The 15,779-nt window shown below is 41.7% G+C and overlaps 1 protein-coding gene across 2 annotated transcripts in view; it reads left to right on the forward strand.

The window, feature by feature from the left end:
- The first annotated feature begins 3,945 nt into the window (after positions 1-3,945).
- Positions 3,946-15,779, forward strand: part of BANP (BTG3 associated nuclear protein) — a 156,864-nt gene continuing 145,030 nt past the window's right edge. For both annotated transcript variants that reach the window (XM_079988855.1, XM_079988856.1), the window contains exon 1: positions 3,946-4,139. The gene's annotated coding sequence lies outside the window, so the exon portion shown is untranslated. The remainder of the gene's footprint in view (positions 4,140-15,779) is intronic.

Here is a 15,779-nt window from a genome sequence, read left to right on the forward strand (position 1 = left end):
AAATAATCCCAGTTCTGTTTATGAACTATTCTGATCACCCAGGGGCACACCCATTTGGTGGTGGTGATGGTGGGGGGAGCCAAACAGATAGTTAAATTTCAACCCATCCCACAGCTGGATTCTTCATTGGTTCTAATTTTTGGTGGAGAGGCTGGACTCACTGGCTGCTGCCTGTGAGTTTTGCATATAGAAACGGCCCAAATAAATTCCCTGCCTTGCGCAGGACATTCTTCTGCAGAGTCCTGTGTGATGCTTTGGTGATTTGCATACCTTACTTTTCTTTTGCTTCTTTTTAAAGATAGTGTTGTTTGTTCAGTATCCATCCACACTGTTTACAGATGGCAAGCAGGCAGATGAAGGACAAAGTACTTGTGGAGGAGGGCAATGGTACGAATATTGTTACACACCACTGCAATCTTTGAGCAGTGAGAGACTCTGTGGGTTCCAAGCATTTACCCAGTGTTCATTTTGGGGGGGAATGAGTGTCAGTGGAGACTGTGGTGTCTTTAGGATATATGGTTTTATTTACCCATGTATACAACCTGAGCATAGGATAGTGGGGCTCACAGCATTAACATTGCCATAGATATTGCTTTCCCTTTAGGTTTCCAGGGGAGCCCCAGCACAGAGCAAGACCTGTCTCTGTGTCTGTAGCTACTGTTTTCATATATGTACATATCTATATATATGTATCACACACAGAGACTACCGGTATATTTTTCTCCTATAGTCTGCTTAGGTGAGGGGATGCAGGAAAGGCTCACCTATTTGTTCTGTGAGCAACTTTTTTGGTTATGCTAAATTGTGGTATTTAGCTAGTCAGTCCAAACCATTACCTTGAAAGAAGGAAATGGTTTGGTTGGTTTCCCCTTATACATTCTACCTTCACAGATACAGAATTGCAGATTCTGGAGGGGGACCCAAGGTCCCATCCAGGCTGACCCTGCAAACTCGTAACATTATGGATGGTCTTGGTGGAGGAGAGAACTGTTGCAATGTTGGCAATGTTGGCAATTGAGAAAGGTGGATTCACTGTCACTGCTCTTCTGCAATTAGTTGGGAGCAGAACTCAAGGCTAAGATCCTTTTACAATGCTTACTCACAAGCCAAGTCTTGTTCAATAGAGATCCCTGGCAACATCATTTCACATTTTATTGCTTTCTGTGTTCGTTGGGTACTTTGCTTCACTAGAAGGATTTCAAAATGGAACCAATTTCCCAATAAATGCTTTTTGGGGTGTGGAGTGGGACTGCAGACTGAATGTGGATTACAAAGAAAAATTAAGTACTCTATGTCTACCGATTCCAGAATAAAATGTTGTGTGCATGCAGCCTAAGAATGTCTTAAGAACTGGGCCTCAATTTGCTTGTTTTCCTTCCCCACCTCACCTTCGTTTTCTCTCATGTATCTTAGATTATAAACTTGATGGAAAGGACATTTTTTTTTAACCTTTGTACAGTGCCTGGAAAACTTTGGCACCTTATAAATTTTTGTATTTTTTATTAATAATACACATGTAATGCTTTGAACTGTCACAATCTGCTATACATTCACTCATGCTATATAAAAATGTTAACTGTTTATGACACGATTTCTCCTCTATCTTTTTCTGCTCTATAACTGTAGATCTGCTACAGGTTACACAGGAAATTACTACAGACTGTGAACATGTATGATTTTTTGACCTCTTTACATGGGGCAACCTTTTTGCAAAACTGTGTGCACTGAGAGTTAATTTTTTACAATAAATTGGTGCTCCCCCCCCCGGGGGGGTACGCAGAGGTATGTATGCATACCCCCTAAACATTTTGTGAATCTAAGTTTGGCCTCATTGAGGGACAGTATTTCAATATGAGTAGGAAAACGAGAGTATCCCTAAATATTTCTTTTAAAGAAAAAAAGCACTGCCTTAAATTATACACCGGGTATATAGAATTTGCTTTGGATAATAATATTTAAAATGCCTTGAACTGATAAATGAGGTTATGGACAGTGTTTGTCAAGCACTGATTTGCTTGGGAAAAGCATAGAATCCCAGGGCCCTGCCATGGTTGACAGAAACTTAAAACATCAACAAATCTAGTATGGCATAATACATGTGGAGGAATAAAATCTACATGAAGTGTTATTTGCAGTTATTAGGTGTAGAAGTTGGAGGGACCTTATAAGTTTCTGTAGATGAGAGTTCCCATCAATAGATATGTGAACTGTTATTCTCATGAAGTGGACTGTAGCCCATGAAAGGTTATGCTGAATTGTTAGCCTTTTATGATGCCACATACAGTGGTACCTCAGGTTAAGTACTTAATTCGTTCCAGAGGTCCATACTTAACCTGAAACTGTTCTTAACCTGAAGCACCACTTTAGCTAATGGGGCCTCCTGCTGCCGCCGCGCCGCTGGAGCACCATTTCTGTTCTCATCCTGAAGCAAAGTTCTTAACCTGAAGCACTATTTATGGGTTAGCGGAGTATATAACCTGAAGCGTATGTAACCTGAGGTACCACTGTAGTTCTCCCTCTCTCTGAATTTGTAACCAGTGAGGCCAAAAGACAATGAATCACAATGGGAAGCTGCAGTTCAGTTACATTTGTATACATAATTCAACATACGCACCAGCTGTCCCAGTTTACCAGAAACAGTACCCTTTTCTTGCTACACTTGCCTTGCAAATTGCTATCCGTGTTCTGGCCATTTGCAGATGCCATTTCAATTATTATTGTTTTGCATGAGATACCACGCTTCCAGCTCCAGCTCTTTACCTAGGATCTCTAGAGTTACAGCCACAACCTACATTTACAGCACATGGCTTCCCCTGAATAATCCTGGAAACTGTAGTTTCTTAAATGTGCTGGGTATTTAGTTGTGTGAGGGGTAAACCATAGTTCCCTGGAGTGTTTTTTTTTTTTTGAGGGGGGCAAACATGTGCTTCAGATGAATGGCACTGGATGTGGTGCTGCTATCCTAGGGAGATTTACTTCTTGAGTAAACATGAGTAAGAGTGTGCTGCATATAGAAACATGGGTAGACAATTTGTCTACCTGGCTTTGTAAATGCCTTAGAGATTTTTATGTATTTATTTTATTAAGTGGTCTATAAATCTTGTTAAATAGGCAAATAAAATAAAAACAGAATGGTATTTGTACAAAAGCTTATGTTGGACTAAATTTGTTCACCTTTAAGGTGCTACAAGATAAATTATTTTGCTTTCTTACTGACCAGCACTAGCTTTCCAGGTTTTCAGACAGGAGCCTTTCCCAGCCCTGGGACCTTTTGCATGTAAAGTAGGTGCTCTGTCACAGAGCTAGACCTTCTGCCATATTTCTGACTGGTTTTAACACCAAGCCAGTTCCTCCTTGTTGTTCAATGTATAGGACTAAGATATGGGAGACTATGATTCCAGTCCCCACTCAGTCGTGAAGCTCACTCGGTGACCTGGGGAAAATCGCTGTTTCTCAGCCTAACCTACCTCACAGGGTTGTTGTGCAGATAAAATGGGAAGAGGGAGAACAGTATATGCCATCTTGAGGCCCTTGGAAGAAAGGCAGGGTATTTATGTGATAAAATGAAAATAATTATCCCTCTCTCCCTGTATATGTAATGTATCAGTCTCTGTCTATGTGTTTGAGCCACACACCTCATATATACAAAATCACGCTACACGTTTATTGAGGCTTTGAGCAATATTTGGCGGGAATGACAATCCGTGAAAACATGACCTAACCATCGCTTTGCTTTATTTCTGCCGCCTGGTGGCCTCAAGCTTTCAAACTCTGAGCCCAAAGCATCATTGAGCTTTACAACTACACTCCCCAGCGTCCACTTCTTCTTTCCCTCGTTACTACAACTCCCAGCATGCCTCGGGAGAAGCGGGCTTCACGGGAGTCCCCCAGCGCGCAAGGCCCTCCGGGACACGTAGTCCAGCCGCTCGCCGGCTGGAGGCTCTGGCGTTGGGTTGGCTGCCGTGGACCAAAGGTGGGAGTCCTTCAGCGCGCGTGCGCGGCGCCTCGAGGCAGTCGAAGGGGAGCGGCGGGGCTTTGTGGCGCCTGCGCAGTGGCGACTCCGGAGGATCTCTCGCGAGGAAGGACGCCATTATCGCAGCCGCCCGACCAAACACCACGAGAATTCGGCAAGGCAAACGGTAACCTCGCTCTCCCCCGCGGCTGGGCGGCTGGCTCGGGCTGGAGCTCCTCGGCGCGGGCCTCGCGCGGCTCCCTCACGACGCCGGAAAACCCGCTCGGTTTCCCTCACAGCGCCTCGGCCGCTGGGCCGCGAGGGGAAGGCGGGAGGAGGGCGAGCGAGGGGCGGGGCTTCACTCTCAGCCTCTCACTCCCCCCCCCCGCGCCGCCGTTGCCGCCGCCGCGAGCCGCTGGGCCCCTCCCCTCCTGGAACGGGAGGCGGGATTTCCCTCCTGATCTCTCTTTCACCGCCCCTCCGCCTTGCACGAATTTAGATGATAAGACACCATTTATTTAGGATTATAAATGTTAAATATGTGTGCGTGTATCTGTCTGTTAGCTTCCTGATTTGCATATATTTGCATACCTCAGTAATTCGCTTTTTTTTTTACACGGGTAAAATTACTCGTTTAAAAACGTAGGCTTGCAACTTTTTGATTTTCTAGATAATATTGATTGATCCTTATGGTTTCATCAGCGCGTGTGCTGGTGCCTTTTTTTAAAACGACAACAGCAACAAAATACAGATCCTTGCCCGGAAGGGCATGCATACCTACTGGACACAACACAGAGATAAGGTTATAATCTAATCTGCTTTCCCACAGAATAACATCTTTAAGGTGGATTGTAGTATAGGAAGTGGAAAACCACAACAAGCATGAATATGTGTGATTGAGTAAAAGCAAATTTGAATAGGTTGAAAATGTGTTCTTAATTTAGTGGGAAGCCACTTAAATATATTTATTTACATATCAATAGGGTATTTTAGCCTATGGAAGCCTGGTGTCAGTCCTGCCACCAAGGTTTTGTTCTGTTGCTGTGCCTGGGCTCTGGAATATCTGCTACCTCCCTGACAACATTTTGCCATCACTTGAAGATTGCTCTGTTCTGAGAAGCATTTGGCTTGCTTGTTTTTGATTATTTGCTGTTGTATTTCTGTTTTTCAGTATGTGTTCTCTCTCTCTCTCTCTCTCACACACACACACACGGGATCTCCCAACCTTAGAACTTAATAATAATGATAATAGGATACTTAATTCATCTTGTCATGATGGAGTCTGAGTGAATAATGTTTAGAAACACATTCAAACTACCTCTGTTTTGTAGTCATCCTCTTATTAACTCCCAGATTCGTCCTTTGCTACCAATGTTTCATTGTCAGTTTCGTTCATTTTAACCTGATGAAATATTTTTACACTTGTTCAGTTATTGTCAAAAGGCTAATTGAACGTTACAATTTCAGTAATGCGCACGTGTTGGAACAACAACCACGTGAAATTTTGATTGTGACATGTTTAATATTTTCTACCCATATTTATCCTTGGCTGGACTTGAAGTGAATGCTCTCTTTTTGATTAAGCTTGACGTGAATACAATACATAATCTAGTTTTAGGACAAGGATATGGAATCTGTGGCCCTCTGGATGTTCATTTGGGAGGATGGAAGTTGTAGTCCAACAAAATCTGGAGGGCCACAGGTTCCCTATGCTTGCTGTAGGGCAAGCACATGTTTTCTAGGCTCTCACTCCCCACTCCCCAGCTAAACTTCAGTGATCTCCAGGCTACTTTACAATTTTGCAAAGTTGTAACCGGGCAAGCTTTGCATAGAACTGGGATAGGCAACTTGTTTAGTGCTATTAGAAAGTGAGATGGGCCACAATGAAGCTTGCTGCAAGTTTATTATAGGTAATTTATTAATACATAATATTATTTAGATAATTTCTCACACCTAGTTAAATGCCAGGCGTGGCATGTAAATGTGTTGTATTTCTGTCTGCTATAATGCAGAACTTGTTTATACTGTGCTTTCAGTATGCATGAAGATATGATAACAGGGAAAAAGGGAGCTTACAGTTTATCCAACCAGAGCAGGAGAAGCAACAGAATAAGTCTGGAAATGGAAGTGGCAAGTGTTGCAAACAGTAGCCCTTAAGGCATCCCCATGGGTCATAATATGGGATTACAGTGGTACCTCTAGATGCGAATGGGATCCGTTCCGGAGCGCTGTTCGCATCTAGAAGCAAACGTAACTAGCGATGGCACGTCTGCACACACGTGTGTCGCTTTTCGCCACTTCTGCGCATGCACATGACGTCATTTTGAGCGTCTGCATATGCGCAAGCGGCGAAACCCGGAAGTAATGCGCTCCGTTACTTCCGGGTTGCCGCGGAGCGCAACTCAAACGTGCTCATCCCGAAGCACATTCAACCCGAGGTATGACTGTACAAGTGAATTGTTGCACCTCATTTACATTTCTTAAGTGCCATAACATTTGCCCTCAAACTACACGTTGCCAGAGAGTGAAGTCAGTTGCGTGAAACTGTTTAAATTCTTAACCCCAAACACACGAACAATGAAATGGGATTTGAAAGCAAGAAAATTAGTTCAGCTGCCATTGCAAAACCTGCTTGGAATCAGGGTCTGTGGGAAATGCAAATACTATTTATTGTACATATATTTATGGTCTAAAAAGGAACATGAAACTGCCCTCCCTGCTGGAGCCATGCAGGTCTGGGTCAGATCAGTACCTGCAAACCACACGTATGCCACTTGGGGTTCCATGATGGAAGACAGACAGGCTATAAATATAAGAAAAATAAATTAGGGGGAAGGAGGCAGATTACTGTTCTTTGAATATTGATGAATTGGGAGGTATATAGAAGAATAGCTCAGAGGTAGCGTTTGCCTGCTTTGTGTGCCGACAGGCCCAGGTTCAATCCTTGAGGAATCTTTGATTGAATCAGGGTCAGTGGGAATGCTGGTGGGAAGGACTCTTCTGATTGCCTGAAACCACCCAGAGAGCTTCTGGTCACACAAGACCAGAGTGTACTAAAGGCAACGTCCTACATTCCTGTGAAGACTAGTCTATGTCCATCCTTGCTGAAATAATATTTCCTTTTGCTTGGATCCATTCCTCCTTTTCTCTGCTGTAGGGTCAAGATAATCTCCCTTATGTTGTTGCTTCTTATTCACTGCTTCTTTCTGTTCACACCATTATCCTTTCATCTTTACCATCTTAAACAGAAAAAGTGTAACAAAAGAGTGCTATTTGGATTTGCAGCTGCATAGTTCACCTGTTTTGTTTGTTTGGTTTTGCTGCTCAAGACACTTGTGATGCATTCTGCAAGGACATACTGGTTTTTCACCAGATGGCGCTCTTCCCTTGAAAATTATGAGCAGCAGATGTATTACTGTACAGTATATTCAGTGCTATTTTTCTAGGAAAAGAGGTGCTGGAACCATGAACACCTCCCTCATTCCCTTAAAATGGCAAATGGCGCCCACCTGAGAGGTGCCAGAACTGAGTTCCTGAGTTTCCCCTGAAAAAAATCCCTGATTATATTGATAATACAATACAAATTTGATGTACTAGCCCATCATTGGCTCTAATAATTGCTTTCAAATAGCTTCAGTTTTGTGGGTTCTTTTTTAAACTGTTGGAAACCTTCTGAAGGATATTTAAAGTACAACTTTTGTTAAAATAAATATTTAAACTCAGAACTGTTATGCTGCGTAATTTGTTTTGATGATGTCAATCCAATCAGTTTGGCAAAGTTACTCCATAATCTGTGTTCGGATTCCCTGAAGTGGATTTACAAGTACAAGCAATTTCTGTTCTCCCTGCTCAGTGATCTGCATTGTTAAAATAACTATGCAGAATCCAAGTGTGACTTTTGCAATTGGATCTTGTCCTTGCTTACTTATACGTAAATTTCTGAGAAAAACAAAAACTGCTCCCTATAGGTGTGTTAAGGATTGCAGCCTTAGTTTCTCTTCTTTGTTCCTTCTTTTATACTGTTCATTAACTTAGGGTGAAAAGGGGTTAGACATATGGTTTAAAGTGTTGAAACAGTATATTGGAAATGTGTGAGAGCACGCCCTTGGCAGCCTAAAACAGTAATGGCATATAGTGCTTGGGTTTGTTTTAGATGGCTGAAGGCTGTGAAGCAGGCTGAAGTACTGGAACTCAGCTCGCTCTCTCCATGTGGGGCTGGGTTCCAGTCCCACAAGATTCCCTACAGCTGTGTTTCCCAAACTTAGAATAATCGCTTAATGCTTTTGAGAGTTTAGTCTCATTGGCATACCCTTTCTCTGGCAAAGATAACTTGGAGGTAGTTCTAATACAGTGGTACCTCGGGTTAAGTACTTAATTCGTTCCGGAGGTCCGTTCTTAACCTGAAACTGTTCTTAACCTGAAGCACCATTTTAGCTAATGGGGCCTCCTGCTGCCGCCGCGCCGCTGGAGCACGATTTCTGTTCTCATCCTGAAGCAAAGTTCTTAACCTGAGGTAATATTTCTGGGTTAGCGGAGTCTGTAACCTGAAGCGTATGTAACCTGAGGCACCACTGTAATACTATTTTATCTAGACCAGAACAAATTCTGCCATGTACCCTTTGAAAGCCTTTTGCATACCCTTGAGAGTATACCACACTTTGCGGAACACTGCCCTACAGGATAGGAGCTCACCCTCTCTGCTCTCTTCCCCACTAAAGGTGTATTGCGGGGGGGTGGGGGTGGGGTGCTTTTGCTGTCTCCTCTCTAACTATACTGTGTGCTCCCAGCCCCATCTATATATGTGGGTCAGGGTTTGGAGTATGCAAATACCATTGGGGGAAAGTTAAGCAGGGTTCCATTGTGGGACTTGCTTTGTCATTCTCCCAGTCCATTGGTTTAATCTTCATAACACAGATGGACAGTGATACTCTTGAGTGCAGCAAACACAATACCATCATTTTCTTCTTGCTCCTATTAATTGATAACGTGTGTCAGATGGTCATACTTTTTAGTAAATAACTAAAAAAGAATACACCGAATTCTATTTTAAATTGGCAATCTTCCTATATTTGTTTAAAGTTTCTACAGTTCTCTCCCAAGCACTGCCCACCCCACCCCACCCCCATATATGACAAGCACCCATATCCCCCCCCCCAAAGTATTAGTTTTCTGCAGCATCCTAAAAAGAGATCCTTTATTTAAAGAGTTAGTGTAAATTCTTTGGATAATTTGAAGTAAGATGTATCCAGGTTGTTTGCACTTCGATCAGCATATACAAATATTTTGATTTACAGGCAAGTTTACTACCGAGAAATGTTTATTTCCCTTTGCTGTGAACATCTAAATGGTCAAGAACATTTGGTAAATACAAACCATTTGTTCACCACAACTCCTTCCCTTTCTGCACCAGTCATACAATCTTATTTTCTGCTAATATTTTGTAGGCACTTCTGTTTGAAGGCTGTTCACATTAAAGGCTAATGCTGCAGCCTCTGTAAAGGGTTGAAATGGAGCAGGAGTTTTGTTTGTGTTCTTCCTATGTACCTGTGACCCTGTGCCTGTGATGATACTGTGTGACGTTGCCCTGTGTCCATGGGCTGGTGTGGTGCCAGGAAGAGAGACAAATCAAACCACGAGGCCATGTAGATTCACAGTATACCATATTTTTCTGTGTATAACATGCCCCCATGTATAAGACGCCTCCTATTTTTGGGGACTCCAAATTAAGAAAATGGGAGATTTCCCAGAGTTGTGGAGCTTTTTTTGGGGGGGGGCAGCTCAGACTTGTTGAGATTTTTTGTGGGGGGAATGCTGAAATTTGCTCACTTAACTGCCACTCGCACATGGTTCAAAAGCTGCCTATCGTCTGTCCCCTCGCTGGCAGAAGCTGCCAGTCGCCCAACCAATTACCGCAGCGACAGCCAATAAAAACTAGCCCTTGATGCAACCACCAATAGCATACCCAATAGCTGCTGACAATCTCCGGCTCGCGGCAGCAACCAATCCCAAGTCCCCCCTATGCACATTCCGTGTATAAGACAACCCCCAATTTTTAACATTTTTAAATAAACAAACCTCGTCTTATACATGGAAAAGTACGGTAATTAAAAATTTCAGATTGGGTTCCTAAGAAAATTACAATGATGTTTGCCCTTTTAGGCCTCCTCAGTGCCAGAGAAGCACAAGTGACCTTACATAGGGAGCATAACGAGTGGATAATGCACGTTTAGATTTCTGCATAGGAGTGAAATTGCATTACACTTTGCGCAAATGAATGTAAAGGGTAGATGTATTTTGCCCTTAAAGCAAAATGAGGTAATGAGTGCAAAGGCTATGATTGTTGATAAATGGTTTCTTTTAATTGCCATTTATCAACTTGGAGAGGTTGAGGGTTCTTGACCACTTCAAAGGCCACACAGTAAGCTTTGTGACTGAATGGGGAGCAGTGTAGAACATGACTCTGAAACTTTGTTCAGTGCCTCAGTCTTCCCTAGTGTAGAGAGAAGAAATGCCTTAGTGCACCTGCAGCAGCGAAACCCGACGCCTTCATCTACCCCAGCTGCAAAACATACATTTTTCTCATATCGGTCTCTACAGCTGCATCAGACGCTGTAACTCTCTCAATGGTTTGACTTCACTCTTGAATGCACACTCTACCATAGTCTCCTGAGACAGACGCCAACAACCATGTACATATTGCGCAGCAGTCCTACAAACACTTACTTGGGAATAGGTTCTATTGAACTTTATGGGAATATCTTCCATGTAGGCTGCATCTATGTAAGCCAAAAGAGGCATTGGTTGCCTCTTGGTATAAATGGAAGCTTCCAAAAGCACAGCTGTAGTTTCACATGACAACTCTGTCAGATCAGGCCAAGGCCCTTCCAGTATGGCATTCTGGTCTCAGACTAAATGCCGATTTATGTTCTGCACTATGCAGGCTTTTGATGAATTTTTGATGATTATAGTTGAGTTGTGATTAAAATTAGTAAGAATCCGAAGTAGGCAAATGAGGATTGGAAGAACACATTAAATTCTGAAGAGCCAACATTTAGGGGAAAATGCTTCATGGAACTGAGAAAACACCAACATGAATGACTAGTTGCCTAGGGTTTTCCCAGTCCAGATGCAAGCAATTTGAAAAATAGCTCTATATGGAGGCAAGAAGGAAGGCAAAAACTAAGAAGAACTGCAGTTCTGTAATCTTGAGACTGGACACGTTTGGGTTCCCTTTGTAGTTTTATGAGGGTGCCTGTGTAGCATGAAATCTCTCCAATGAGAATCCTTTTGAGGTTCTACATCTTAATTCTACCCTTAAAAGTCATGCAGAAAAGGCCCTCGGAGAACTGGCAGGGCTCCTGCTTACAATGCGCTTGACCTTCTTTTACTAAAGGGCTGCTTTTTATTATGTTATGCCTATTAATCAATGTTACAATATGTTGACATATGATGTAATTGGTTAGGGAGCAATGGGCTAGCATGAGATGACTAAGATCTAGCTGCCAACAGGTCTGCCGATAGGAGCCAAGTGTAAGGTTTATAAAGTTAGAACAAATCACAGAGGTGACTGGGTTTGTAAAAGAGCGTTCTTAGCTGTTTATGTCAGAGCTGGATGAAGGGCAAGTGGGCTACTAAAGGAAGATTTGGCTGTCATTTGGTGCCTGGGAAAGGAAAAATGATGCATTGAATAACCATGACAGCTATGTGTTAGAATGTTCATAAATTCTCACTTCACACTGGACTTATTTCATCTTAAGTTTTTGGGGTTTTTTTAATACCAGGAAAGAATTTCTGTTTGTGCAGTAAATTACTACAGTACCACAAACATGCATGATAGAAGAAAATTGGTTCGGAAGGCAGTTAGTTATGTGACTAGAAAAGCCAAGAATTACACTTCAATTAAATACCCTTTAAGTACTGGAAAAACCTTTGTATCTTGACACGTAGCTTCTTTTTATTAATTTTAGTTTATTTTGTATGTTTTAGAATAACTGTGACAGGTTTCAAATGCTGAGTATAGTTTTTTGGATTAAGATGTTGACAGAATGTTATGATTGCACTTTTTAAGCTGTAAAAATGTTTGGGCAGTTCTATTTTTAAACTGATATGGCTTTTGATACCTAGTTTTATTTTGGAATAGGAAATAATTACAGATTCTTAGATGACATTATCAAGTATTTAGGTGCCCACACTGAAAAAGCAGAGGCCATTGTTCGTAGGTGCCCGGGATCTCTCTCTACTCATGTTTTTTACCCTTAAAACAGCAAAGGATGGCAGCTGTGAAGGATGTACAGCATTTATTAGACTTTCCCCCTATATTTCTATTACTGTTATAGCTGTCACTTGGAACCAAAGTTAATAGACAGAGACATTGTTGTAAATATGGATCCCGACCCAGATTTTTAAAGCCGCCAAAAATATGACAGCATGAGTATTCATTGACCTTTTCTGCTTTTGTGAAATATATTGTGGGCTTTAGCCCACATATGTTTACACCATGCTAACTATGAAACCTTAAACATGCTTCTTTGAGGCATCTAATCATAAGCCTGCATTTTTATTAAAGCTTATATGTTTAATCAGGGCCTGTATCTTAAAAGACCAGTCTTAGAAGACCAGCTGCCTAAGAACCTTGGCAAAATGTTTTTCTCCTAGACAAGGGGCCCCCCTGATTTATAGCAGAAAACAATTCTCAAAGTCGTAAAAAGGGAATTACAGGCTGACAGCCAAGGTTACACTGACCCTACAAATTAAGGGTGGATAAATAGTAAAATGAGCCATATCTTCTTCCTAAGGTTAAAAAGGTCAAGAGCAGTGAAAAAGCAACTGGTCTGGCTGGCAGAAACAGAACATTTTTGGGAAGTCTTTTCTAAAGCTGTTTCTTTCTTAAACTAAGATCCTTTTAAGATTTCTTTTCCTTTTAAAAGGTTATTTATGTATTACATATATTAGCTTAAATATAATTATGCAAAGGATTTAAGAAATGCTAGATTCTTATTTCATATAGTTGTAAGAGTTGTAACTATCCTGAAATTAAGTCAGCCACCAGCCCCCCCCTTGTCAGACAGGAGACACCATCGAGCACTCCTGATATATGGCTGTCAGGCCTTTTGTTTAGAAACCTTCAGATGAAGGAGATCTCTCAATGTTGATGTGAACTCAAAATCCTTGACATATATTTAAGATAAAAATTCAAGATTAACCATCTGTTTTGGAAGACAATAGGGCAAGGAGGGCAAGAGGTGAGCTGGTAATTAAGATTCCTTGTTGAGACACATGTAAGATATATTACTACTTATTTGTCATTTATAGATAGAAGAATATATAGCTTTTTGATTCCCATAAAAGGGCGAGAGGAAATGGGTGTATCTTTTGTGATTGGTTCTAGCAAATAGCCAATAGGAATTTCAACCAGGCTGATTGGACAGAGGCAGCCACAGGAGGAGCAAGGGGGCTGGATTAAGGAAATATAAGTGCTGGCCAGAATGGCAAGAGGCCAGGCCAGAGCTTGGTAACCATATACCACTGTGCCTCATATTTATTTGTCTGACAAATAAATTATTATTTTAATTTCTCTATTGCTGCGTTGAATATTTCATTCCAGCTAAGCGTTAACCACAAGCAGGGTGCTACATCTTCAGAAGTAAATCCCACAGAATAGACATACTCCCTATTCGCAGGGGCCAGCAAACTTTTTCAGCAGGGGGCCGGTCCACTGTACCTCAGACCTTGTGGGGGGGCCGGACTATATTTTGGAGAAAAAAAATGAAGAAAATTCCTATGCCCCACAAATAACCCAGAGATGCAATTTAAATAAAAGCACACATTTTACTCATGTAAAAATACCAGGCAGGTCCCACAAATAACACAGAGATGCATTTTAAATAAAAGGACGCATTCTACTCATGTAAAAACACGCTGATTCCTGGACCGTTCGTAGGCTGGATTTAGAAGGCGATCGGGCTGGATCAGGCCCCTGGGTCTTGCCCACCCATGCCCTAGTGAATGTATTGGAGATTGAAGCTTACAATTCCTTAAACCTCAATGGAGACACAAGACCCTCTATTTCTCTGCAACAGACTTACATGCCTGCCCCTGGGTTCGCTGTTAGTGTTCTCTTACCTTGGTATGTAAGATATTTTTCAGGCTGAGGACTGCATTTCCTTGTAGGTAACCCCCAGGGTAGGGGTGGGGGGCAGAACACGATAGTGATAGATGTGGCCAGAGGTGAAGTAGGGTGGACCGACATGCAACTCTCATCTTTGTACAATGGCAAACATTCTGGCCTTGTGAGGGCTCATGGTTTCTACTGAGGGCATGGCATCCAAAATTGGGATGTCACATTTCAACTGGGGCAGTTGAGGGGTATGGGACACATTCCAGTTTTGCAAAAGCACTTAAATTCCTGGATAAGAGCTGCTGAGGGGTGGCTTGTTGAAAGAAGTGTGGGGCCTGGGAAGATTTCTTAGGGCGTGGTAGAGAGCCCTAAAGTGTTCATTCTGCTCCTGGGCCAAACATTCTCCACCCTTCATATAAACTGTCATTTCAGTTTTACAAAATGTGGAGATGGCCAGAAGATGTAAATTGATAGAATTCTGTGTGATACATCCCAATTGCCGAATACCTGATGATTTTCATGGATTTTGATTTTTTCTTTAAACTGTGACCCAAAGCATGCTTGGTTGAAAGTTAGTTCAGTTTAAGAGCTTATTGCCAAGTTGCATATGTTTTTAGGATTGAGGTTCCAGTAAGGAATGGATAACTGACAGCTCACAAATCAACTCAGGCCCAATTTTTCTTGGCCTTCGGACACTTAATGAAATTGAAATAATTTTCAGTTTTCATTAAAATGAAAAGCAAACACCTCAGTACTGCATAGAATAATAAGCTATTTTTGTGGCTTTGGAGCAAAGTGTGGAAAACACATCTGTGACAAAGCCCAAGGCAAGATTTCTTGAATTGGGAAAAAGACTCAGCTGAGTGCTATCCGCATATGGTACCAAGTTGAATTTGAAATGGATAAACCAATCTTATGCATAAAAATCATCTTACCATGAAAAGGAGGGGAAATGCCTTTCTTATAACTAAACAAACAAAACTAAGCATGGGTAACAAAACAGTGTAGTGTTTTCAAAATGTTTTGGGAAGTAACCCAAAGCAGTCCCATGCATTGCCCTCCTGGTGGGGGGCTGCCAGGAACTCATTGCCACATTGAGTCCTCTATGTTGGGACAGCTATTGGCAAGGCTGCTATGTGGCATTTCCTCCATATTCAAAGGCACTCTATCTTGTCCATGGGTTTCCCATGAGGCATTAGGTTGCATCTTATGGGCCTTTAATCTGATCTAGCAAAGCTCCGTTCTTAAGTTCTGTTCAAGATATGCTGGGCAAAAAGAGAACTTGTACAAGAGCCCAAATATTCCCCAATTTGTTCCAAACGTTGTGTAATCAGGCAGGAGACATTTGTGAGTGCACCTATAAAATTGCAAAAGGTACTTGACGTGAAGAAGAGCATAAACTGAAAAATGGAGCAGGACCAGCTGGTCTTAATGTGCAGTACTATAACATGCTTTATATGATTCATACTTTCCAATTTTTTTTATTTTTAAGAAAAGTTGACGGGATGCAAAATTGATTCCTAAGCCTGATAATTACCCAGCATTGCTTGAGAACTGTCTGCCTATCTCTCTTAGTGTAGATAATAAAATACCAACCTTTGCATAATAAGCCATTACTAAAGCATATTTTATTTTATTTTATTTTATTTTATTTTATTTTATTTTATTTTATTTTATTTTATTGCAGAGGAGGAACATATTATAAAATAC

Source organism: Podarcis cretensis, assembly GCF_951804945.1.
Source record: "Podarcis cretensis genome assembly, chromosome: 8".
Classification (NCBI taxonomy): Eukaryota; Metazoa; Chordata; class Lepidosauria; order Squamata; family Lacertidae; genus Podarcis; species Podarcis cretensis.